This window comes from Sciurus vulgaris (genome assembly GCF_902686455.1).
Source record: "Sciurus vulgaris genome assembly, chromosome: 15".
Classification (NCBI taxonomy): domain Eukaryota; kingdom Metazoa; phylum Chordata; class Mammalia; order Rodentia; family Sciuridae; genus Sciurus; species Sciurus vulgaris.
In genome coordinates this window covers 70352830-70378905 of record NC_136476.1, presented here as the reverse complement: position 1 = coordinate 70378905, position 26076 = coordinate 70352830, and the positions used below count along the sequence as shown (strand labels likewise).

At 38.1% G+C, this 26076-nt stretch overlaps 1 protein-coding gene across 2 annotated transcripts in view; it reads right to left on the bottom strand.

Annotated features, from left to right (window-relative positions):
• RGS3 (regulator of G protein signaling 3) overlaps window positions 1–26076 on the bottom strand; it is a 363854-nt gene that overhangs the window by 41560 nt on the left and 296218 nt on the right. The gene's annotated exons all lie outside the window — the stretch shown is intronic.

Below are 26076 nucleotides of genomic sequence, written 5' to 3'. Positions count from 1 at the left end.
AACCAGAATCTGGCACATCTTTTGAAACTATGGAAGAAATGGTCCAAAATAAAACAAATACTTCATGTAAGTAGAATGCAAAACAACTTGATTTTTTTCAATGCAGATAATATGAATAACTTTGTATCAATAATGTGTAAATGCTGCTCAGATCATCAGAGTGCTCAAAATCTGTGTAATTAAAAGTTGAAAGTGCTAGACTTCCACATTTCTAAAGAATGGCAATTAAGTCCTGTTGAAACTCACAGTTTAAATTAAAAAATTTCTCTCATCAATAATAAAATTGTAAAAACATTATAAATCAGTTTCACATAAAAAAAGTATTAGCAATCATCAAAACTTCTAAAAAATTTATTGGAGTATTGATAAAGCTAATGAAAAACATCTAGAAAATGCCATCTGTATGTTTAAAAATAATTGAGCATTCTCAGATATAAAATATTTAATAAACTCCAAGAAAAGGAAGTAATATCAATATGAGTTTATCATAGCAATCTAAATGTATGGACTTGCTTGCTGCAAAAATATTTATCTACTGATAGGAGAAAACAACTTTTTGGAAAATGTATAAATCAAGGCAGTAAAAATTCAACTATTATTGATGAAGCCTCAACTGTTTCACATAAAATAGTTTTAATAATTTACTTAAAATGTGAAATTCAAGACTTTGAAGATAATTTAATGTTTTTTGTTGATCTTGTGAATCAGGAAGGAATGACGTCTGAAATAATTTATCAAAATTTATTGTTGACACATGAGAAAAATGGTTTCAATGAGAAATATTTCCATGAAAAACTTATTAGATTTTGTATAAGCAGTGCCTGTGAAAAGCTAGGAAGAAAGAGTGCAGTTTCAGCAAAATTTCAGGAAAATTTCTGGATATTTTAATTTGGTACTGTCCAAGTCACTGAAGTCAACTGTAATGAAATGCAAAAAGCAATTAAATAATTATAAATGTTTTTCTCAATGAACTTTTTATTTTCATGCATCATATAGCATCAGGAAAAGTTTAATAATATATCTGAAGATTTGGGGATTGAAACACTTGGGCCATGATGGGCAGTCTATAATACTATAATTGCAAAAATGGTTTGAAAATTATGTCATTTATCAATTTAACAATAATAGTGTAATAGGAGCAAACATTTAGAAAATTACCCCTTTTAAAAAAAGAATCTTCACTTTAAGTTAATTTGGAAGTAAAATATCAATAATATCTTTAGCTTAATAGAAAGTTTTACTAAATATAGGAGACAGATTAATGTAGCAAACATTAAAAATAATTTGAACACATAAAACTAAAGAAAAATGGAGATTTAATAGAAATAAAGACATCTACCCTTTAAAATAAGAGAAAATATTAACTTAAAGGGAAAATATATCAGGTTGATATACTATCAGACATATATGGTTACATGGCAAAAGTAAAAACAATAAAATTATGTTTTCTTTTTACTTTTGTTTACTAATTGGTGTCCTTTAACTTATAATTACTATTGCTTTGGTTGTCATTTGGCTCTCTGAATGGACTGAAAGTAAATTAAAGTTCAGAATGCTTTTCATAATTAAATGCAGCAAGGCACTGTTCAGAGGCTGGGATATGTTGTGAGCAAAGCATTGTCAGGCAATTTCATCCCCCGCAAATGTCAAGCAAGTCCCTACACAGGCCAAGTTGTCATAGGCCATGATGTCACTAGGTGACATCATCTTAGGGGGTGACCATCTTATATGTGTGCTGTACTTGCTGAAAAGGTAGACAGTTTTGTGACTTATTTGATAAGAGATTTTTAAAAACACTAAATCCTGAGTATTTTAAAAGGTAAGAACAAATTTAGATTAATTTCTGTAAGCTCTGCAGAAGCTAAGAGTGGGCAGCATGAGCAATCTTGTAGACCTTAAGAGATGTGTTTTACCAAGTCATTTACTGACTAATGATAAGTTCTTGGGAGAATTTGGTGTACATGTAGGTCAGATTATACCTCAGGAGGAACAGCATTTAATTAGTGAGGCCGTTTTTTCAAAAAATTACATCAAGAATTTCTAAAAATCAACAAATTATTTGGAAGTGACTAGAATAACTTGATGAACAGTTTTAGCAATAATCTCTGTTAATAGCAGGAGCTTTTATATATAGATATATAGAGCTCTGTTTCCATAGAAAGTAAAGAGGACTAAATATTCATATTTTTAATGTATGTATTAGTTCATATTACTAAACCCCTTGTTCAACGTTTTTGAATGTCCTTCATGCTTTTATTATAGTTTATCACTTAATTGGAGGGGCAGGCCCTGATGCTACAAACTCAAGTAACAGGATTATTAGGGGCTTGGTTATCTTTTCCCCAAATTTAATTATAATAATTTTAATGTTCTGCCATTAAGCATAAAACTGACATTTGATTTGATGTTATTAAAAAGTCAAATTGCATAAGTATTATCTCTGATACACAAAAGATTCATAAGGTTTTCCATCTTGGACATATTAATAGTGGATTTTAAACATTGAATTGACCTGTTCTCATGATGAGCTTATTTAGTACTGACATATTATTTTCTTAATGTACAGCTGAATTCAATCATCTTCCAAATTTTAAAAGAAATTTTGTATCCATATTTCAAAGCACAACTGATTATTGATTTTTTTTTCTGTGTGTGTCTATAAAGGTTATCAGGCTTGGGTTTGAAAGGTCTGCTGATGAAACAATATGAACTCAATGGCACATTCTTTGACAATCATTCCAAATTCTACTATGTTTTTTAGTTTATGCAGGTTTTCTATTTTTTCCCATTCATTTCTTCATCATTGTTTTCTAATGCATGTGTCTTTATTTTTTCTAGCTTCTATTTCTTTTGGAATGTATTTCAGGGAGATAGATTCTTACAAAATAATCTATCTCAAGGAAGCTAATCAGTGTACATTCTACAAAGAGGAGAGTCACTGGGAAGGATAAAGGTCCCAAATGTTTTTAAGGGAAGCCACCTGTGGTCAGCAAAATCCTGACCCATCTTGGCAGATGGCACCACTGGTAGAGGAGTTCCTAAAAGTAACCCCTGAGGAGTTTTGTCTGACTTTAACAGTAAAAAGGAAAGAGGCTAATTTTTGGCTAATGCAGGAGTCACCTCCTAGGTCTTGAACTCCTAGGCAGGAAGTATAATCAAAGACAAATGTACTAATATGAGGGCGAAAGAAAAATCAAAGGACAGTTAAGCATGAACATTTAAGAGAGAAAGACAATGGTCCTTCTAAATATAAGTCAAGATGTGCACGGTGTCAGCCCTGCCAAAAATAAGTTTATTGAGAAAGGGGTCTTAGGCATGAGTGTCTGTTAATAAAGACACTGCCAAAGTTACAAGTTTGTCCTGAGTTAATTTGAGTCTGATCTAACAGATCAGCTTTGGGGGGAAAAAAATCCAGATCTTGAGATATGCACATGTAAATAAAAGTTATTAAAGGTTCTGGCCTAGCCTCACCTGGCTGTTACAATTATTAGGACCGTAGACTACTGTGTTTCTTAATAGTCTAGTAAAATTTGTGTCTTCCAGATTGCAACAGTTCCATGGTTAAGATGATGGCGGTACAAATTCCAACACATCACAACTGAGACCCGTTTCTTCTTGGTCCCCACTGCATCAGTCAGGCAGACTTGAGATCTTTGGCTAGGTGGGATCACTGTCCTTTGCCAGCTTGAATCAATCATTGAAGACAGACCCCTTTGTCCTTTATTGACTCTTAAGAATAAGGGATCCCAAGTTTGGGTGGGAAGAAATGAGATATGAATTTGGGGATACATAAAAAGAAATACCAAGTCTCAAAAAAGATGCGCCCATGAACCAGTGGGATGTAAGAAATGCCCATGGAACTTTGAAATGCAAAAGAAGTATTCCTGAGCAACCTAGCCCAAGTCCTTAGCCATGCCCTTGACCTATGCTCTCACCTATAAGAACTATCAAGACAGCAACACATAAGTGCAGGGAAAGCTGGTGTGACATTGTGTAACTTCACCCTGACCCCATCTCTGGTCCACCTTCTGTCTCTTTATAAATATCAACACCGGCTCCAAGGGGCCGCTGTCTCTGAAGGTGGCCTACATTTTCCCTTGAAGGTATATTCCTTACTTTATCCCCAAAGACATCTCTCGATGCATTTCCCCTTGAACATGTATCTGTTTTCCTAAATAAATCTGTCTGAAAAAAATATAGAGTTCATTAAAATTTCCAATTTGGGGGTATAGTATTCTTGTAATTCCTATATAATATGACCTTAAACATAACCTTTTCCCCTAGAGCTTTAATAGAACCACTTCGTCATTCTGAATAGTATAATTTTAAAAATTGAGGTATAATTCACATGCCATAAAACTCATCCTTTAAGATTTATAATCCACTGGTTTTTGTTATATCCACACGTTTTACAATCATCACCACCATTTAATTCCAGAACATTTTCATCACTCCTAAAGGAAGCCTGGTACCCGTTAAACTTCCGTTTAACTCTCCCCTCCCCTCCCGCCTTGCAAGCACTAGTCTCTTTCGGCCTCCATGAACTCACCATCCTGGACGTTTCATATAAGTGGAATCAGACAGTATTCGACCTTTTGTGTCTGGCTTCCTTCATTTACCATAATATGCTGTAGCATATATTATTGCCTTCTATGATTAAATACTACTCCATTCTATGTATGGACATATCAAAAATTTTTTTCTATATATTCACCTTTGATGGACATCTGATTATTCATATCCCCTGCCTATTGGGTTATTTTAAATTGGATAATTTGCCTTTTTATTTTTGAGTCTGTAAGAGTTCTTTGTATATTCTGGATACACATTACTTATCATATATAAGACTGTTATATAAAATATGATTTGCAAATATTTTCACCTATTCTGTGGGTTGTCTTTATATATAGAGAGAGTTGTTGATAGACCTTTATTTTATTTATTTATTATATGTGGTGCTGAGAATCAAACCCAGTGCCTCACACATGCTATGCAAGCACCCCATCACTGAGCGACAACCCCAGTCCCCAGGGTTGCCTTTTGAACTTCTTGATAGTGTCCCAGGAAGCACAGAAATTTAAATTTTTCATGAAGTTCAATTTCTCTATCTATTTTGTCTTTGCTGGCTTGAATGTTATTTTTTATGCCTAAGAAATTCTTAGCCAATTGAAAATCATCATGATTAACTCTTACAGGTTTTTTTTCTTAGTCTTAGCACTCGTATGTGTGTTTGAACCATTTCGAGTTAATTTTTGTATTGTGTGAAGTTGAGATCCAGCTTCATTGTTTTGCATGTGAATAGGCAATTATTCCCACATCATTTGTTGGAAAAAATATTCCTTTTTCTCTGAAATTTCTTGGCATTCTTGTTGGCAATCAGTTGATCATAGCTGTGTGAGGTTATTTTTGAACTCTCAATCTGTATCATTCACATATCCTATGTCATGACCACACTGTACTGATTATTTTAGCTTTGTAATCTAAGTTCTGAAATAGGGACATATGGGTCCCCGCAACTTCATTTCTCCTTTTCAAAGTGGCTTTGAATATTTGTAGTTCCTTGCATTTTCATGTGAATTTCAGAATTTTTCCATTTTTTGGAGAGGGGGAAAGCTGGAATTTTAATGTACTATTAGAGCTTTACAAAGCCCCTGTGCATATCTCAATCCCCAACTTCTCCTATTAGCTTTTTGTAATATAAGTCACCATCTCAGGAAGCCTGGAAGTTAAGCAATTGCCTATAATTGTTTTTGACAAACACCTTTGGGCAAGGGGCTTTTTGTATGAGGTAAGCACTTAATCAGGTCCAATGAGGTTGACCTTGAAGATAGGATGTTTCAGAGACCACTACATAGGTCAAATAATGAAAATTCGCTGGGAGCAAGGCTTTGAAGAGCACCAGCCCTGTCCTACTTACTCTGGTAGCTAACAGACTGCTGGTTTTCACTGCAAATTCAGGTCGTTGGTTTTCAAAGCTATGGTAGAACTGGAGAATGGGAGCTGGGGTAAAACCAAATACCACAAAGCTTGCTGGGATTTTTCCCTCCCTCCAAGTTTTATCTGTTTTCATTGGAAAAACAAAAACAAACAACAACAACAAAAACCAAAGCCTCCCTGCATTGCTGTAGAACTTTGACATTTTCAGAGTTGGGAGAAGGTTGATTCTGACTGCTTTTGCTAGTTTTCTCATTATCGTTTTGGAGGATAGAATTTTTGGATGTCTTGGCTTTGTCATTTTCACAGACGTCATTCAAAAATGTTACTTTACTTTTTTTCTTTTTTTCCCTTTTTGGTTAGTTTTGCCAGAACCCTGTTTTACTGTGAATTTTTTTTTTAAAAAGAATCAGACTTTATTAATTCTCTTGTTTTTATTTTTCCGGTTAATTAATTTCAATCTTATTCATTCTTTTTTCCTTTAGTAAAGTTCATTTTATTTTCCTCTTTTTACTTCATGAAATGAATTTCTAGTTCATTTATTTCTTTACTTTTTTGTTTCACAATAAACAATATTAAAATTATGTATAATCCTCTGAGAAATACCATGGAGTCTCATAAGTCTTGATACACGGTGTTATCATAATTATTTTCTAGCCTGTAGTTGCAGTGCGATTTTGTTTTTGACTTAAGCTTTATTTATGAGGGGATTTTTAATTTTCCAAGTGAGTTTTATTTATTATTTTGCAGCCGATTCCTTATTTTATTGCACTGCAATATTTAAACATGTCAGGCAAACCTCCTTTTCTGGAATTCATTTTTTTTTCTTTGTAACTCACAAGATCATTAATTTTAAAAATATTCTATAAACATTTAAAAATTATATATTCACAGGATATTATTTTCTCTCTCACTTCTATCATGACCAAATATATTATTCATTATCTCTATTCCTTAGTTGGTCTATCAAAGACTGAAAATTGCTTAAATCAATATGATTGATCTAAACAAAAATTAATTTATGTATTTAGTACACATATCAGAATATATCCATTTTAAATGTATGGTGTTTTTTAGTGTGACCGTATCATGATCAAGATAAAGAACATTTCTGTGATGCCAAGAAGTCCCCTGTGCCCTTTTCAAGCCAACCCCACCCTTCCAACACCAGTCCCAGGCAGCAACTCTTCCATGTTCTGTTACTATATTTGTCTCTGTAGAATTTCACATAAAGGCAATCGTACAGGTTGCATTCTTTTGTGTCTGGCGTGTTTGGCATGATATTTTGAGATCCATCCGGATAACTGTTAGTGTCACTCAGCTGTCCCTCTTTGTTGCTGAGTCATGCTTCATTGTATGGATATACCACAACCTACATACCTACTTATCAGTTGATGGGCATTTGGGCTGTTTCCAATTCAGGCTATTAGGCTCAATATGGCTGTGAATACAGTCTTTGTGTGACCTATGATTTCATTTCTCTGGGTTGTATTCTAAGTGTGTTATTAGCTTTATTGGAAACAGTCAAACTTTTCCCCACAGTGGCTGCACGTTTTATGTTCTCACCAGCAACACAGACATCTCGGTGGTTCATAAGGTCTCTGAGGCTCAGTGTTTCAAATCTTGGCCTTTAAATAAGCACATGTATCATGGCATCTCAATGCACTTTTAATTTACATTTCCCAGGTCACAAAGTTTTCTTATTTTTCACTTTGTATATCTACTTCTGTGTAATTATTTGTTTCAGTCTTTACCCGTTTAAAAAAAAATTGGTTGTTTCCCTTCTAATTGAGTTGAGAGAGTTCATAGTATGTTCTTGAAGCAAGTCCCTTATCTGACATAGGTATTGCTTACTCTAGCTGTATAAGTCTTAAAATCAGATAGACTGCTTTCATTTTATCCTCTTCCAAAAAAAATTTTTTTAAACTACTTCTGTTTCTCGGTCCTCATATATACTTGCCATCCACTTAATTAGATGTCTTCTGATTCCTTTCATCAGCATTTTACATTTCACATAATACAAGTCCTCTATGTTTTGTTAGATTTATACCTAAGTATTTCACTTGTTTTGAACAATCACAAGTGGTATTGCATTTTAAATTTTGGTGTTCATTGATAGGATATAGAAATATAATAGATTTAAAAAATATGTTTATGTTCTATCCTGTGATCTTGCTGAGCTCATTAGTTCCAGGAATTTTTTTTTTTTTTTTGTAGATTGCTTGGGATTGTCTACATAAATAATCACATCATCTGCAACTAGAGTCCATTTTCTCTCTGATTTATTACAACTACTACTACTACTACTACTACTACTACTACTACTACTACTACTACTGCTATACGCAGTATACCTAAGCATTACTCCAGCACTAAGTTGAATAAGAGCAATGAAGCAATATTCTGGGATATCCCAGTCTCAGGGGGAAATCACTCAGTGTTTCACCATTAAGTATAATGTTCCCAGCAGGGTTTTCATACATGTACTTTATCAAGTCAAGGAAGTTCCCTTCTATTCCTATTTTGCTGGAAGTTTTGATTATGAATGGGTGTTGAATTTTGTCAAATCCTTTTCCTGCCTCACATGATCATGGATTTTTTTTCTTTAACCTGTTAATATGGTAGATTACTTTGATTGATTTTTGATTATTGAATCAGCCTTGCATCTCTGAAATAAACCCCACTTGGTCTCAGAGTATAATCCTTTTAATGCATTGCTAAATTCTATTTGCAAGTACGTTTGAAGAACTTTACGTCTATATTGATAAGCAATATGGTCTGTAGTTTTACTTTTTGTACTGGCTTTGTCTGGTTTTAATATAAGAGTAATACTACCTTCAAAAAATATAGTCACAGTGTATCCTTTTGTTCTGTTTTCTGGAAGAGCTTGTGTTGAATTGGGCTTAATTCTTTAAGCGTTTGGTAGAATTTTCTGGCAATATTTTCTGGACTTGGAGATTTCTTTGAGGGGAGTTTTTAAATTATAAATTTAATTTCTTGTAGGGTACACATTCAAATCATCTATTAAATACTGGGTAAGCTGTATAAGTTTGTACCTTTCAAGGAATTTCATCCATTTCATCTCAGCGTTCCAGTCTGTTTGATTGTGGTTGTTGGTGGGGTTGGCCTCTTATCCTTCTGAGGTCTGCAGCCTGGGGCGATTGCCCTGTCTTATTGGTGGTATTGGTAAATGTGTCTTCCCTTCATCTTTAAGTGTTGTCCAACAACTAACTTTTCAACTTTATTGATCTTTTCAAAGAACGAGTTCTTTGTTTCACGACTTTGCTCTATTTGTTTTTTTTAAATTTCATTGATTTGTTCTGATATATTTATTATTTCCTTTTTCTTCCTTGCTTTGGATTTATTCTGCTTATGCTTTTCTAAGTGTGCGTGTGTGTGTGTGTGTGTGTGTGTGTGTGTGTGTGTGTGTGTGTGTCTAGGGGTGGAACCTGGAGCTTCATGCATGATAGGCCAGCACTCTGCCACTGAGCTACATGCCCAGCCCTTGTCTTTCTAGATTCTTGAGCTGAGAGGTTGGCTTTTTTATTTGAGACTGCTCCTTTTTTTAAAATGTATGCATTTAATGTTATAAATTTCCCTTCTGGCATTTCTCTGACTGTGGCCCACAAAGCTTGATATGCTGTGTTTTCACTTTGATTTGGTGTATGTTTTTATTCCCTTTGAGACTTCCTCTCTGACCCATGGATTATTTAGAAGCTGTTAAGTGTTCTCTTTAGTTTTCTTGTGTTGGGAGATTTCCTGTTGCCTCTCTGTTATCGATTTCTACTTTGATTCCATGTGGTTGAAGGACACACTCTGTATTATTCCAATTTTTTAAAATCCACTGATGCTTTTTAAGTAACCTGAAACATGGTCTACCTTGGCATTTGTTCTCTGGTCCTTGTTTTGGTCTATTTTCTCTGTGTTGTTCAGGTTGGGTAAGTTCTATGGTTGTACTTTCCAGTTCATGGTTTCATTCCTCTGTCCTCTTCATTCTGGACTTCCCATTAAGTCCTTTATTTTGGTTATTGTATTTTTCATTTCTAATATTTCCATTTAAATGACTGATGTTTTTCATCAAAGTCTGAATATTTGGGGTATTGTATTATGAGACTATGCTAGTCAGCTTTTTGTTGCTGTGACAAAACACCTGAGAAAACTTAAAAGAGGAAAGATTTACTTTGGTTCCTGGTTTCAGAGGTTTCAGTTGATGGTCCACTGGCTCCATTGCTTTGGGGCTCCATTGTTTTGGGGCAGAACATCATGGTGGAAGAACAAGGCAGAGGAGGGCTACTTAGCTCATGGTAGCAAGGATGGAGAGAGGGAGACAGAAAGTGGGGGGGGGAGAGAGAGAGAGAGATTGGGGACAAGATACAGTCCCCAAGGACATGTCCCCAAGGACCATTCCCTTCAACTAGGTCCCCTTTCTACAGTTTCCATCACCTTCCACTAGTCCATTCATCCATTCAGCTATGAATTCATTAATGGATTAATCCACCGATGAGGTTAGAGCCCTCATGATCCGTCACTTTGCAGAAGTTCCACCTTTGAACATTACTGCCCTGGGGACCAAGCACATGAGCTTGGGGACATCCCAGATCCAAACCATAACGAAGACTATGGATGTTATTCAAACTTTCTGTTTTACCTGGCTTACTCTGACACTGCCTGGATACTGCCAGGAGTTAGTAGTAAGCTAAGTTTCCCATTCAGCTATGGGCACCAAGATGGGTGCTCTTCATTATTGTTGGCCTACATGGACCTTCTGGCTTCCCACCAGGCCTACACTACCACCTTCCTGTCTCAGAGGGTTTGGAGTATCTTGATGCTGTCCCAGATGTGGCCTCCTTTGATACCACAGGGAAGGATGGCCTTAGTATTGCCGGGATGTGGTGAAAACCCCCACTCTTCAATCAGTGTCCTCTGACACCATCCTAGCATGAGAGGGCACCTCTTCACTGCCACATGAGGGCGGAAGTCCAGGCTCCCCACGTGGTCTCCACTGATACTATAGAGGGGTGATCCTCTGCTACTACCAGGGATGAAAGTCCCATCTCAGCATCCTCTGACACCACCCTGGGGGGGAACTGCGGTGTCCCATTGCAACCAGACCAAGGTGAAGTCCATGCTCTCCACTGGGCCTTCTCTAGTTTGTGCTTCTGTGGAACCACTGATTTTTCTGAGCTATTTAGTTGCAGTAAAGCAGCTAATTTCTAAATTTCCTAACTTCCTGGGTTTCCTTTCTCTTGGTCCTATGACTAAAGGAAGTAGACTTTTGTTGGGGACATATTTTACTTGCCTCTTATCTTAGTATGGAATGCTTTAACAAATTATGATAGATGTATGCTGTAAGCAAAAAATATTTATTTCTCCAGGAAACCTGAGATCAGGGTAACTGCATGGTCATGTTCTTGGTGAATTTCCCTCTTTCTGGTTTCTGAATGGCCATCTCCTTGTTGTAGCCTCATATATTGGAGAAAGAAAAAAGGGACCAAAGCAAGCTCTTTCACTTGTCTTATATGAGGGCTCTAACCTATTCCTGAGGGCATCCCCCTCATGACCTGATTGCCTCCCAAAGGTCCACCTCCTTTAAAAGGTCGAATAATACCATTGGACATTATAATTTCAACATATGAACTTTGTGGGGACATGGATATTCAGGCCATAACATCCTATCTCTGGGCCCCCCAAAATTCATGTCTTTCTTGTGTGTAATATACATTCATTCCATTCCAATAATCCCCAAAGTCTGAACTCCTTCCAGCATCAACTCTAAAGTCCCAGGTCTCACCTAAAAGAGACGCAGGAGAGATTCAAAGAACAATTAATCCAGAAATAAACATCCTTCCCACTTGTGAACCCGTGAAATGGAACGTTCTGTGTTTCTAAACTATGATAATGAGACAGCCCCGAAATGGACATTCCCACTTAAAAACCGAGAAGTAGGAAAGAACAAGGGGGAAACAAGTCTGAAGCTTGTAAAGACAAACTCCACAAGCTGTTCAGTCCACAAACAAACTGTGCCTTCCTTACCTACCCAGAAGCAAAGCCCTTGCCAGAGCCCAGAGAGGCACTGCCCACGTGTGGCTACCTGGCTGTCCTACCTATGCCCAAGCTCTGCTGGGTGCAGGTTACATCCCCAGGGCTCGTCCCAACCCCATGGCTTCTGTTGGAGATCATTTGCCCTGTTCATAGTCTATGGGTTGCATTTGGGATCCTTCTTTTTCTTTTCTCGAAGGACAGTACATATTCACAAACTCCCTTTACTCCATTCCATTTTCAGGGTTTTCTTAGTCCCAGATGACAGAGATGTTACAATCCTATTCTATTCCCAACTTCTGTTGAGATGACTGATGAAGACCATGGTTCACACCTACACTAATCTCTTTGAGAAGTTGTTGGTCAGCCCAGTTCTTTCTAGTCTCTTCCAAACATGGTCCACCCGCTTTTTTTTCCAATATGGGCAGCCCAAGAATTTTTCAAATATTTAAGTTCAGGTTCCAGTTTGCTTAACAATTCCATCTTCAATTCATTTTTCTTTTCCTGAAGTTTACTATAAGCAGTAAGGAGGAACACTTTGCTTAAACACATCTTCAGTTAAATATCCAATGGCATTACTCAGAAGCTCTGCCTTCTATAGAAACTGGGTTTTAACAAGGATTATTTTTCTCTCCATCATCCAATAACATTTCCTTATTTCCACTTGGGGCCTCATCAATTCTGTATGTGATTATTCATGTCATTTCTGAGATAGAAGTTCTCACTATAGCTCTCTTCTTTCTTAGGCCTCATCAGAATTGCCTTCAAAAATCCCTTCACAACAATGTCAGCTTTTTCTAGCTTGCACCTCTAACTGTATCCAGCTTCTACCTATTGACCAGTTCTAAAGACAATTAAAGGCTTAAAAGCCAGAGAGACAGTGGTGTGGATTCCAGTCCACATCTGAAAACCTGAGAATTGCAAGTGCCAAGGGAAGAAGATTGATGTCTCAGTTCTTTCGATCAGAGGGCAAGTTCAGCCTTCCTCCAACTTTTTCTTCCATTTTAGGCCCTCAACAGATTGAACAGTGCTAACCCCCACTGGGTAGGGTCACCTACTTTATTTAGTCTGCCAATAAATTTTTATTAGTCTTCATTATGTGTATGAATATGACATCCACAAAGTAAGTGAGTTTTACTTCTTCCTTTCCAGTCTTTATGTTTAAAAAAAAAATTCTTGCCTTGTCACACTAGCTAGAATCACCAGTGCAGTGCTGGTGCTCAGTGGTGAGAGGAGTCATGCTTGCCTTGGTCTCTGAAGGGAGTAGAAAGCACTTGCTTTTCACCACTATATATAATATTAACTGTGGGTTTTCTATAGATTTTTTTTATCAGTTGCTAGTCCCATGAGAATATTTATCATGGATGGATGTTGAATTTTGTCAAGCACATTTTCTGCATTGATTGAGATTATCTTATAAGGTTTTTCTTACCACTCTAGCTAGAGGTTTATTAACTTACTTGCTCTTCTGAAAGAACTTTTTATTACATTTATTGTCTCTATCATTTTTGTTTTTCAATTTCATTAAGTTCCATTGTGATCATTATAATTTCCTTTCTTCTGTGTACTTTGAATTTTACTTGCTCTTCTTTCTCATTTCTTAAGATGACAGATTAGATACCTACTGAGACCTCTCTTCTTTCCTGATAGGTGTCTAATGCTAGAAATTTCTCTCTAGGTACTGCTTTAGCTGCATCCAGAAATTTTAATATGTTGTGTTTTCATTTTCATTCACTTCAAAATATTTTGCCACTTCTTTTTTAGCTGATGGGTTATTTAGAAGTATGTTATTTAATTTCTAAATATTTTTCTGTTATTGGTCCCTAAATTATTATCAGATCCTGTGATCAGAGGGCATACTTTGCTTAACTTGAATTATATAAAATTTAGATGTCTTTTATGGCCCAGAATATGATCTATTTTAGTAAATTCCTCAAGTGCACTTAAAAAGAATGTATAGTCTTATATTTGGCATATATAAAGGTCATGTAGGCCAAGTTGGTCAATACTGTTCTTCGAGCATTCTGTGTTCTTACTTGTTTTTAATTAATTAGTTCTGTCATTTGTGGGGGCTGTTGGTTTGTTGCTTAACTTCTTGCAATCTTATCAGTTTTTGCTTCATATATTTTGAAGGCACATCAATCTTTATGATTATTTATATCCTGATAAATTGATCCCTGTATTATTATAAAACTCCCCTTTTTATCTCTGGCTATATTCTTTGCTCTAAAATATATTTTGTCTGATATTAATTCACATATCCCAGCTTTTTTTTGACTAATATTAGCACACTATATTGCTTTCTATAATTTTGATTGTTTTTATGGGTTTATTAGTTATATCTCTTTCACTGAAGTGATTAAGGCTTATAGTATACATTTTTAAGTATTAAAGAAAGGAAGTGATAATATAATCTCTTTATCACTAATAAATCACTAATCACTAATATAAAATATTAAATATATAATCACTAATCACTAATAATCACGGCTTTAGAATTTTATGTCAAAAGTCTTTCCTTTCAATACCTCACATCATGATTGTTTGCTTTGTGTATTGTAATGCCATGTCATTTAGTACCTAAAGTTCATTTGTCATCATAAATAAAAATTTTATTTTTATAGAAATAATTTACTCCTGTTTTCCCATTAAAATTTCTGGTTTGAGTTCAGATTTCATATTCATATTGCCCTTATATTCCTTTTGCAGATCAATAGTTTCTTTATATCCTTTTGTCCACTTCTTTGTTTCAAACACTATCTTTTTGGTTCAAGTACAATTTACATTTATACTCAGCATGATAGTCTTCTTCTTTTAGGAGAGGAGTTTGATCTTTTTATATTTATTGTGATCACTCACATCTTTCTTCTTAATCCTGTTATTTTATTTTGGGTTCTTTCTTATTTTTTTCCCACTCTTTGATTACATTGTTCACATTTTCCACCTTTTTTGTTGTTATTGTTGTTCTTTCAGAAGTTATAGGTATCTTATTTTGGTTGACTCTATTTTAAAAATTAAAAGCTCATTAATCCTTGCCTCATTTCCTGTATGTTTGCCATTTAAAAATTTCATCCTGATGTGTCTGGAGGTCAGGGTTTTTAAAAAAATTAATTTTACCTGCTCTTCATGAGTGCTTTCCCCTCAAACTGGTATTGCCAATTTTAGACTTCAATGTTTTTGCTCATCTTCTTTCATCTCCCTATGCTTCCCTCTGAATTCTGGGAGATTTTCTTTTTTTGAACAGACAATTTAAATTATTTATTCCATTTTCTTCAATTTTTAATATGTTCCTCACTGCCTCCACTGCATTTAAAATTCTGTAATCACGCTTTTCATCTTAAAGTAAAATGATCTTATCTCACATGATTACCCTTTCACAAATGCAATATGTTCTCTAATTTCATGGAAAATATAAATTTGATGTTTAAATTTTTCCTTCTGTTTCTTGGAGTAAGTCTGTTTCATGGGGAACATTTTTTTCCCCCTGATTTTACATCTGATTTTGTTCCCTCTTTTGTACTGGTAAAATTAAAATTTTGTCTGATGGTTGTTCTTATTTTACTTATCCTTTGGAAGCAAGCTGGATTTTCAGATGAAGTCTGTCAGAGAAGGAGAAAGTTTAGATCTTTTAATTTCAGATTCAGAAAAGTAGAGAGATTTTCTGATTCTGGAGGTTACACTGGCCATTCAGGGCATTTCATGTACCCTGTGGTGTAGATTGTGATCACTGGTCAGGAAGTTATTTGTCAGGGAGGCTTGGTTCAATATGGAATGTGACCCTTCACCCCGGGGGGAACGTGGTCAGACACGGTTCCCCCATGTGACTCTTGGGTTTGAGATTAGCTCACTTCCCATTGCCTTTTAGCTCCCAGTCAATGCCAGTGCCTGATCCTAAGCTTCAGGATGAGGTCTGAGTTCCTGACACCAGTGGGATTGGAAAATGCCTCTACCAAAGGGTCCCACAGAGCAGAGACGTTCGGGTCCAATCGAGTGTGGTTTGCTTTGTTATTTGAGTTAGATGGGATGCTGCACCCCTTTCTAACCTGCCTGATGATGCGTCTCTACTTAGTGTGCCCTCACTTTTGTGCATCTCAAGCAAAGATGGGGCAAATGAGTATGGTTCATAGCCATTTCTGAGACCTTTGGGTTTGCTCTTCTTGACCTCCACAGGGAACTTCACAGCCATGATCTGCTCAGAGTTCGAGGTTTTGACGCTTGTTTCTGTTTGTTTCTTAGGTAGGTCTTTGTTCCATCCATCCATCCACCCATCTCATATGTATTGAGCAGTGACCATGAGCCACACACTATTTTGGATGCTGGAGATTCAGTGGTGGATGAAGACAGCTGCAGAGCCTGTTCTAAGGCAGGGTTCATGACATGGTGTGAGCTTTTTTTCCTCCTCAGACTGGGCTCAATTTATATCATATTCCTCCAATATATCCTTGAGTTTCAGCAAAGACAGCTATTTTGAATCCTCCATGAGTTTGATGGAATTGGTAGTAGATTCAAATCATGAGCATGAACTAGAAGAAGAAAATCAACAAAAAATAGAAGGAAAGAAAGAAGAAAGAGCAGAAATGAACAGAGCAGAGAAGAGAAAGGGGAACAGAAGCTTCCAGGAACCTGCTTGTCTCACATAGCTCATGTACCCTATGAGACTAAATCAGGACTCCTGGATTTGAGTCACAGCCTCATAAACTCACTAAGATCCCCACCCACTTGCTTTCTTTTTCCTTTGTGGTGCTGGGATCAAACCCAGGACCTGGGACACGTGCTAGGCAAGTGCTCTGCCACTGAGCTGCACCCCAGCAGATCCCTCCTTTTCTCAGATCCTATTATAGTGCCATGTCCTCTCCACACTAAGCATGGAGTAGAACTTTTTATGCGTAACAGTAGAGGAAATTTTGAAAACCAAATGCATCATTCACTACCATTTTATATTAACTACACTATTTTGTTTTACTTTTTATTCAGCATATCATAACCATGTTCCTATTTTCATTTTAATGGTGGAACAACATTCCATTATGTCAATTCCCAAAATTGTTTAGCAGTCTTCCCTGCCCATAGTCTCTTTTACTACGTAGTGTTCTGCTTCCACCCTAACAGAATTCCTAAATGATGTGATGAAGGTTTTTAAGGAGCTTTGAACTTCAAATTTATTTCATGAGTGTGAATTCCCAGAAAAAGGGCAATTAGGTCACGAAGTATTGATATTTCAGGGCTCTCGTTAGGTATTTTAAGTTGCTTTTCAAAAGGGACCAGCAATGTGGCAATTTTCCTAAAACCTCATCAGCATTAGTTTGCTTTTTAAAATCAGTTTCATACCAATTTGATAATTTAGTGGGCCAAAGCTGGAACATATTTTATGCCTATTGATTGTTTGCCCTTGTGTGGACTCTTTCTATTTCCTTCTCAGTGAATTGTTTGGTCATGCCTTTCGCTCATTCCTTTGTCGGGCCTTGGAATGTTTTTAAGGATTTTAATGGAGCTTATTCTTTCTAGATCAGTCATTCTTTTTTTTTTTTTTTTTTTTGGGTACAGGGGCTTGAGCCCAGGGGAGCTTAACCACTGGCCACATCCTCAGTCCTTTTTATTTTTCATTTTGAGACAGGGTCTTGCTAAGTTGCTGAGGCTGGCCTTGAACTTGCATAGATCAGTCATTCTTAACTTTGGATCCAAGGAGGGGCACAGGGAGTCCACCAGCACTGGAAGAATATATGTGCTATTTATGTCTCTGTGTCTCTGAATATGTCTGTCTTTGTCACCGTGAATGGATGTGTACGCATACATATGGGTGTGCGTATGGAAATGTGAAGAAGTTCTCAACTTTCTGTATATTCCCCCGAAGTGAAATTAAAAAAAAAAAAAAAAAAAAGTGGAGTTCATTCAATATAAATCTTTTCCCTAGTATATTCTTTTTCTTTTTCTTTTGTTTTACTTTCTATGTTTGTGTATACACACATTTAGCATCTTAATATGGACCTGCCAACTTCTCCTTTTTGTAATTTCTTCTATTTCTGGGATCCTTTTATTATTTCTCAGGGGGCAAATAGAGACAGTGCCTGACTTAGTAATGGTTTGACTTCCTCCTTTTTAACCTTGTGGTGGTGCAAGTGTGACACGCACTCAGGAGACGCCAGACCTGGGACCCAGGACTTGGAACCCTTCCTGGGCTAGTGATCCACAGCACCAGGCTCTGAGATCTCGCCGGGTAGCGGCAGAGAGGTCGAGTTCCCAGGAAACCACTTGATCATAAGGGTAAACTGCCAAACTCTTGGGGTAGGGAAGACTGTTTTCCAAGATCTGAAACGTAAGCTTAGTTTATTGGGTTTGTTTTAAAATTTAAAAGCGTCTATGATGGATTTTACCTCTGTTTTTTGAGTTACTTCTTGTGTTCCGTGTTTCTAAGCTAGGATGGTAGGTAGGTTAGGTGTATTAAATTACAATAGTTTCAACTTCTGAAGGGTTTATTGGGATGGAACCCCATTGGGTTTCAAGGAGCATCTTACTCCATTTTACTTCTATGTTATCAATAATATATATATATATATATGGGATTTTTTTTTTGGTTGGTCTCTTCTAAATTTGGAACTTATTTTTAGGTATAGACAATTTCTCTGCTTATGTATTATCTGACTCCTTTATGACATAGCATTTCCTTGCCTTATCATTTGACGACACATTTTATATGTTAAATTCTCTTAGGACACTACATCTGTTTTTGGACTTGCGGTTTCATGGAGTTGCAGTACTCACTTTGCTCTAGGATCACACCATCTCAGTCATTGTTCTCTAATGACTTGTTTAAATGTTATCTATTATCATTGTACTTTTTTTTCAGAATACTCTTTGCTATTCTGCCAGTTCTTTTCCAATTTATTTTAAAATGCATTTTGTCATGTTATGCAAGAAATCCTTTTTATATTAAAACCTAAAATTATAATATTTAGACTTTCTACTGAGAAGCATGATATGTTTTTCCATTATTCAAGTTTTCTATTATGCTTTCCTAGGAATTATGATTTTTTTCGTGTGTGTGTGTGTGTGTGCCTTGTTTATGTCTTAGTATTTCACTATTTATATTTGATGGCGAATTGGATGTCATTTTAAAATTCATTTCCTGTCTTGCTATTACATTTATTTGGGGGAAGTTATTGATTTTTAAGCTATGTATCATGTGTCCATGGTATCTCATTAGTTATTGAGCCTTTGTAGTCTTGCTAATATTAGTTTAGATGAGAATCTCAGATTTTTAAAGCATATAAACTCATCATTTGGTGTTGAATGTTCTTTCTACCTGCCTAATAATTATTCCAATGGTTTCTTTTTCATGTCTTATTACATCAGCCTGACTTATCAATATCATAATGAATGATAATGGTGATATTGTGCTTACCTGTTTGGTTTTCCTTCCTAATGGGGAAATCTCTAATGTTCTTCCATTGAAAGGGGTGCTGGGTTGGTTTTGAATAGATGTTTATTATGATAAGGAAGCATGGTACTATTCCTATTTTTTAAACTGTTTCAACATCTACTGAAATGCATTTTTTTGGTGGGGTGGGGCAGGCACCAGAACGATGCTCTGGCTCCTATTGTTTAATCTATTGATCTGCAGTGTTGTATTACTAGGTACCCTTGTGCTGAACCTTCTTTCCATCGCTGGAAGTCCTTCATGGTCATGGTGCTTCACAATTTCTTAATGTGCTGCTAAACATTACTTTCCGGGACTGTATTCTTAAATCATATTGAATCCTGTTTCTTTTAAAAAAATGAGTTGGTATCAGAGCTTAAAATCAGAACTGTATTTGCCTTGCAAAATGAATTAACAGATTTTTTTTTTTTTTGCCATTCTTTTCCTATGTTAAAGTCTAATTTATATAACATGGAAATGCAGTGTTCTGTAAAATTTGGATAGATTTCTCCAGAGACACCAGGGTGGGTAAAAATGTCCCTTTAGGGTGTGGGAGGATTTTTCTTTAATATATTTCTCAATCTCAGATTGTTCCTTGCTTGCAGATCCAATCCACAACTTGTATCAACTGCATTAGTTTATAACTTTATAGACTATCATCTGTTTAATTGATCATTTCAAACAAATTTGCTATTGAAGTATGTCTACTGTCCCACCTCAATATTTTTTAATCTTTTTGATTCATTGTTGTAATCACGGCCTCATTTCTGATTTCATTTGGGCCTCTTTTCTTTTCTTGATTATATTTGCCAGAGGTTGGTCTTTTTTTATTAGCTGTTTCCAAGAACTGGCTCTTGGTTTTATTTATTGATTCCACTGTTTTTGTGCTTTCTAATTTGTTTATTTCTGCTCTCATCTTTCTTTCCTGCCTACTATTTTCCTTAGGGTTTGTGTAAGTGGTGGGGGTGGGGTAGAGAAGACTATTTTCCAAGATCTGAAACAGTAAACTTAGTTCATTGGGTTTGTTTTAGTTTGTTTTAAAATGTAAAAGCATCTAAAGTAGAATCTACCCCTGTTTGCCATCTGAGTTACTTCTTGTGGCTTAGAATGTTGTGAACCCACTGTCCTTGGCCCAGGGTAAAATGTCATGTGAATTTGTAGTGGGCAGTGTGGTGTCAGAGGGGCCATTGGAAAGCAGCAGACCCAAATGTGCTCACCTACAGGAATTCTTCAGTGCCAAAGACTCTTCCTGTCCCCAGCCCTACCCTGCCCTGTGTCCCTCCACCATCCTGGGCTCCACAGGTGGCTGAGATTTTGTGTGTGCCCGTGTGTTTGTAAAAGGAGCACTGTTTCCCAAAAAGACTCGGCGGCTACATTATGGACCATTTCATTGTTTATAAAATCAGTTTCAGATCCCTGGAGGGGCTCTTACCCCAAGGAGTACAGTTAGAATTCAGGGGAGTCTGTAAGTGTGGATAGGAAATAAGCCTATATCATTATTTTCCTTAATCTCTTAATTGAAATTTAGCATTCTCTTCCAGTTTGAATGTAGGTGACAAGCCACAGTCACACTAGCAGTACTACCACGTGACATCCATAAAAAGCACAGATGCTTCCTGTCACAACTTAGTTACAGCAGATATCAAAATACCACCTAGGGCCATCACTATTTCAAAATCATGTTAGTTATTACACCTGCTAAAACTCATTATTTAATTCATTAATAAAGGAGCATATCTATTACTATTTTGTATGTTTTTTCTTTTAATATGTTGAAAAATATATTTCAGCGTAATTGATTTCTTTCTAATTCTGTAAAATGTCTTCATCAAAACTACATATGCACTTAGATATATATGTATTGTTCCTATTTTAAAAACATTCTAGCTGGGCACAGAGGCACACGCCTGTAATCTCAGTGGTTTGGGAGGCTGAGGCAGGAGGATCGAAGGTTCAAAGCCAGCCTCAGTAATTTGGCAAGGCCTTGAACAACGTAGCAAGACCCTGCCTCAAAAACAAAGGGGGAGGGGCTGGGGATGTGGCTCCACGGTTAAGCACCCCTGGGTTCAATACCTAGTACCCCAAAAATTAAAAATTTAAAAACATCCAAATACCAGCCTGCCAAAGGGGTCCATGGCCCCCAAAAGTTCAGGAACTTGACTCTAATGTATGATTGTAACTGGGACTCTACAGAATGTCAGGAAGATACTAAGACCTTTGTTACCTTTTCAAAGATATCTAGGACCTGAAGGTAGGTGGCAGTGGTGGGAAGTGCTTCCTAAATCAGGTGTTGAGAATATGATTGTGGGGTAGGGGGTTAGGTCAGATTCCTAACAATCAAGAGTGGCAAGAGTGGTCACTTTTATGTCCAGTTGGCCTCTTCTCCCTGTTATATAGGCAAAATGAGGTGTCCTCTTATTTCTTTTCTTTTTTATTTTATTTTTTTGGAACTGGGGATTGAACTCAGAGGCACTTGACTACTGAGCCACACCCCCAGCCCTATTTTGTATTTTATTTAGAATCAGGGTCTCATTGAGTTGCTTAGTACCTTGCTTTTGCTGAGGCTGGCTTTGAACTCACTATCCTCCTGCCTCAGCTTCCCGAGCCACTGGGATCACAGGCGTGCGCCACTGAGCCCTGCTTCTTATTTCTGCACCTTCTGTGACTAAGGCAGGGGCGTCCTGTTGCAGGCAGTGAGGATATGGGTATTTTCGTGTCAGGAAGTGGGCTTCTGAAAGATTCGTTTCCCGTTCCTGGGGTTCCATATGGTTTGCAAAAGTTGGTCACTGCCGTCATCCCACATTGACCCTTTGAAGAATTAGTGTCCATTCTATAGAGGAGGAAACTGAGGCTCTGAGCTGTTAGGACAACAAACCCTGCTAGTTTACGGAAGAGCAGGAGTCCAGCTGCCTTCTCTGACTCCCAGTTAATTGCTTTGCCCACTTTGCTACTGTGCTTTCTGTAAATGTTAATTTTCTCTAATTACACGTGTAACACTGTGATTGTGGGGATTTTTCTTCATCTTCAGTATTGCTCTCCTCTTGTTTTAAATGGGACACCCAAATATGCTTGAGGCTTTTAGGTAATGGAGATGACATCCACCAATCTTCTGCTTTAACCTGATACGCTCCTCTGAGCTCCAGGGAAAATCGGAAAATCTGGAAAATTCTCCCCTTGAGCCATCTTTGTTCATAGTCAACCCTTCTAGTGCCATGACTTTTCTTTAATTGAGGGGGAAAAAAAAACACCCCGATCCATTATCACTCTTCATGCATTTATTCAATGTTTGTACCGGGCATGCCACCTGTCACAAGATGTCCATTGTAGAAAAATACAAACAAGTCAACCGAGCTATTCACCAATACTAAAATGGGTAGATGAACTGCAGTACAGATATAAAATGTACTATTATGTGACATTAAGCACCCTCCAACTATAGCTACATGCAACTGGATACATTTTGAAAACATAATGTTGACTTAAAGATAGACGCCTGCAAAAACACATTCAGTAAGATTCTATTTATATGCATTTCAAAAATAGGCAAAACTAAAATACATATATATGTATTACATGTATGTATATATGTATATGAATGAATGAATGAGTGGAATTGAACCCAGGGGTGCTACACCACTAAGCCACATTCCCATCCCTTTTATTTTTTATTTTGAGACAGGGTCTTGATAAATTCCTTAGGGCCTCACTAAGTTGCTAAGGTGGCCTCAAACTTTCCATCCTCCTGCCTCAGACTCCTGAGTCACTGGGATTCCAGGTGTGCCACATCAAGGCCAGCTAAACTATTCTTTTGGGATGCCTACTTAGGTAGTAAAACTATGAAAACTATACACAAAGAGGCGATGGGCATGAAGCTGCCTTTCGTAGGGAGGGAAATGGTTCTGGCCAGAGGCTTGTAAGGGAAGGAAAATGAAGCGGCTCGTGGATGCTCATCTTATCATTACTCATTAAGCTTCACCTGGATGTTTCACGCGCTCTCTAGTATGTGTGCTTTATCTCATTAAAAAGAAAATAAAATGGCTAAACTGGGTGTGGTGGTGCATGCCTGTAATTCCCAGCAACTAAGGAGGCTGAGGCAGGAGGACTCCAAGTTCAAGGTCAGCCTGGGCAACTGAGTAAGACCCTGTTTCAAAATTAAAAAGAAAAAGAGGAGGGGGGGTGTAGCCGAGTGGTAAAGTGCCCCTGGTTTCAGCCCCAGCCACCCCCACCCAAAGAGCATGAAAAATTCAAATATTAAAAAATAGGGGAAATCCTCAAAATTCTGCCCCAAATGTGAACATTTTGGGCATAATCTCCCAGCCTCGCTTTTCTGTGGATATCCTTTTTTTTTTTTTCTAACCAAAGCAAGATCTCACTTTGACAATATTTTGAATTTTTGGCTGTGTTTCCTTATGAAAGATTGCTCCTTGCCTGCTCCTAGGGGCCCTTTCACCAGCCTTGCATGTGGGCCGGCCTGGGACAGGAACCACCCAGTAAAGGACAGCACAGGGACATCTAGGGAACTCAATTTGTGTCAGAAAACCAACTTTGAAATTCCAGTAAGAGCCAGCAGATCCTCCGACCACCGGGCCACCACCCCACTTTACACGTGGAAAGGAACAGGACCAGCAGGATGAAGACAGAGCAGCCCCTCTGCGGCAGGACTGGCATCCGCTTGCCCCCTCCTGAGTCCCACATCCCAGTCCTGCACCTGAGTGAGAGGACCCTGCCCCTCCCCCAGCGAGCTCCTCACAGGGAGTCCGGTGGCGTCCCCAGCCTGAGCGTGAGGCCATCGCTCAGGGGAGCCAGGGGACGCTGCGGCTCCCGCACGACTTATTGCATCATCGCTCACAACCTGTCAAGCCTTATTGCTCCAACATCCCCTAAATGACAAAGTTGGATTCATTAAGTGTAAATTCAATCAAACTTGAAAGAGACAGAGAAAATAAAAGTGACTGGGAATAAGAGAAATGGAAGCGCTGGTAAGCGGTTGTTGCTCTTCTCAGGAGAAGGGGTCCTGGCAGCTCTCTCGGTGCAGGCAAGCAGCACCTCTGGGGCAGGCGACCTGGGTCAAGTCCAGGTTCAGGCCGTGCTGGCTGTGGGACCGCAGTAGGTCACATCATCTCATAAGCCTCAGTTTGCTCATCTGTAGATGGGGTTAGAGTTCCCCATGTGGAGTCACATTGAGGATAAGAGGAAATAATGGCAGGTCTGAGTGTAGCAGACCTTTCTTACTGCTGAGGCCACACACTGCTTATTGTAAGAATTGTGTCTAGGGGCAGCCTGGGGTTAGACGTGTAGAGGAAGAAGAAGAAGGAGTGAAGACATGGATTGCAGGACCCAGAGTTGAAATTGCCCCTAGATGGGGTTCTCAGAACTGTGAGGCTGAAGCCCAAGATGAGATGCCTTTTATATCCTGCTCTGTGTGTGTGTGTGTGTAACCATTAAAAAGAAAGACAATATTTACCTGTACTGTGGCAGATGTATACTAGTTTTAAATCATTTTCTTTTCTACCCACTACATTGATTTCCTGACCTACTAATGAGACCTTGGCCAAGGTCACACAGCAAGCCAGAGGAGAAACCAGGGCGAGAACCAGGCCTTAGACCTCCTGGCCTCTGGTCCTCCCAGGATGCTTTCTGTTGCCTCTCCCTGTCTGGGGCCAGTTTAGACTAGTGGGTGAGTAGCACCTAGGAAGATGAGCAGGTGCAGGTGTGGGGGTCGGAACACCAGGCTGCAGCAAACTCAGGGGAGAGGTCTCACTTAGTGTTTGCACTTAGTAGGAGCTTAGTAAATAGCTGAGTGAAGGAAGTCATTCAGACACCACCTCATTGTGGCTTGACTGGCTCTGCCACAGTCTTGTTGTGGGTCTCTGGAAGTAGCACCTGTGCTCTCTGAGCTTCGCTTTGACCTTTATAGGTTTGTGAATGGGGGGTGAGAGGTTGAGGTTCCATATACCTGGGGGAAGGGCTGATAGGCCCTTCCTTCTAGCATCCCTTGGGCTGCTTTAAAGTGCTGCCACCTACTGGTTACTCCCTCTCATTACACCTCATCGCTTGGGGAGGGTTCTGTGTTGATTAAAAATAACTCAAATACAAGTCCAAAGCCCAACCTTAGGTCAGGAAAGTTCTCTGGGTCCTCAGAACAATTGTGTGGGAAAAGAAGGGGCCCATGTATCCATACTACATGTGAGGAAACTGAGAGGCAGAGAGGTTAAGTGACTCACTCAAGGACACACAGGATTTTCACATGGATGTCCTTGCTCCAGGTACAGGGCTCCTTCTGCTCATTCCAAGTAACAAATTCCAGCAGGCTGGAACAGCCAGGATGTGGATCTCAGCCTGATCAGAGGGGAGGGATTCTGGACAGGTTGTCTGGCTGGTTTCAAGACGTACTGAGAGGTGTAGCATATTTCATGCTGGCTAGGTGGCTCTGGGCTCCCGAGGAAACCAAGGTAAAACAGTGATTTCAGAGTGATATTATCTGGCTGCATTCTGCACGGGGTATTTTGGGGAGGTGATGATTTCTAGGCCAATGTGGTCCATGCAGACAGCTGGACTATCCTGCTTCCACAGGGCAGGAGCTGATCTGTATTTTCTTTCACAAAGCAATAAGCAAACAGGTAGGCTGGGCTGGTGGCTGAGAGGCTGGTTCTAGTTCTGTTCTCCTTGGGTTCAAATATTAACCACGT